The sequence below is a fragment of the Octopus bimaculoides genome, chromosome 9 (genome assembly GCF_001194135.2).
Source record: "Octopus bimaculoides isolate UCB-OBI-ISO-001 chromosome 9, ASM119413v2, whole genome shotgun sequence".
NCBI classification, from domain to species: Eukaryota; Metazoa; Mollusca; class Cephalopoda; order Octopoda; family Octopodidae; genus Octopus; species Octopus bimaculoides.
The window spans coordinates 73,857,108-73,858,269 of NC_068989.1; the positions used below are offsets into that span (position 1 = coordinate 73,857,108).

Below are 1,162 nucleotides of genomic sequence, written 5' to 3' on the forward strand. Positions count from 1 at the left end.
ATATATATATATATATATATATATACATATACATATACATATGCATGTATGTATGTATGTATATAACAAATCCTAACGCGTAAGACGTCCCGATTGATCTTGGAGCCGCATAGTTTCGAAGCAAACTTTTTACCGCACGGTTAAACCGGTTCCTTTTGTAAACTACAATGTTGTTACACTTCTCTTTCTGTATGTTTTGAGTGACACCTCTGTCCTCGGTCAATAAGGAGGCTGACACACTCTCTAATCTGTGTTAGATATAATAAGTGATTATACAGTCATTAAAACATAATCGTTTATAAACGAGTTAATCATTATTTTAAATTCCAGCATTTATAGATTACTAAGATATTGTTTATTGTTAAGTAATATAGAGTTAATTATTTTAACAGTCATTGTCTCAAGTGTCCTACAGTGGATGGGTAGGCAGTTGTTTGGTTTTTGACGTGACCTATGGAACAGACACCTCTTGTGATTACACTCATGGGAAGAAGGAGCTGACTAAAATCTGCAGTACATACCAAATTCTCGAACGTTTTATGGTGCTAGTTCTGCCTACAATAACTTAGTTTTCAATAGGCATCACCAGCATATTGAGATCGAACTCCCAGACTCTATAAACGTAGGAAAGCGATACGAACAGTAATGGACATGTCTGCAGTGTATGTGCGCAATTAGATTTACGACTATTGTGTTTGAGTTAGAGTTCCTGTTAGACTAACATTATCCAGTCGGCTTCTGTTACAGTAGATAGTACTCTCTCTCTTTTACTTGTTTCAGTCATTTGACTGGGGCCATGCAGGAGCATCGCCTTTAGTTGAGCAAATCGACCCCAGGACTTTGGAAGCCTAGTACTTATTCTAGCGGGCACTTTTGCCGAACCGCTAAGTTACGGGGACGTAAACACACCACCATCGGTTGTCAAGCGATGGTGGGGGGACAAATACAGACACACAAACACACATATATATATATATATATACATACATATATACGACGGGCTTCTTTCAGTTTCCGTCTACCAAATCCACTCATAGGGCTTTGGTTGGTCAGAGGCTATAGTAAAAGACACTGCCCAAGGTGCCACACAATGCGATTGAACCCGGGACCATGTGGTTGCGAAGCAAACGTCTTACAACACAGCCATATACATACATACATA

At 38.9% G+C, this 1,162-nt stretch overlaps 1 protein-coding gene across 9 annotated transcripts in view; it reads right to left on the reverse strand.

The window, feature by feature from the left end:
- LOC106875983 (uncharacterized) overlaps window positions 1–1,162 on the reverse strand; it is a 268,731-nt gene that overhangs the window by 165,420 nt on the left and 102,149 nt on the right. The gene's annotated exons all lie outside the window — the stretch shown is intronic.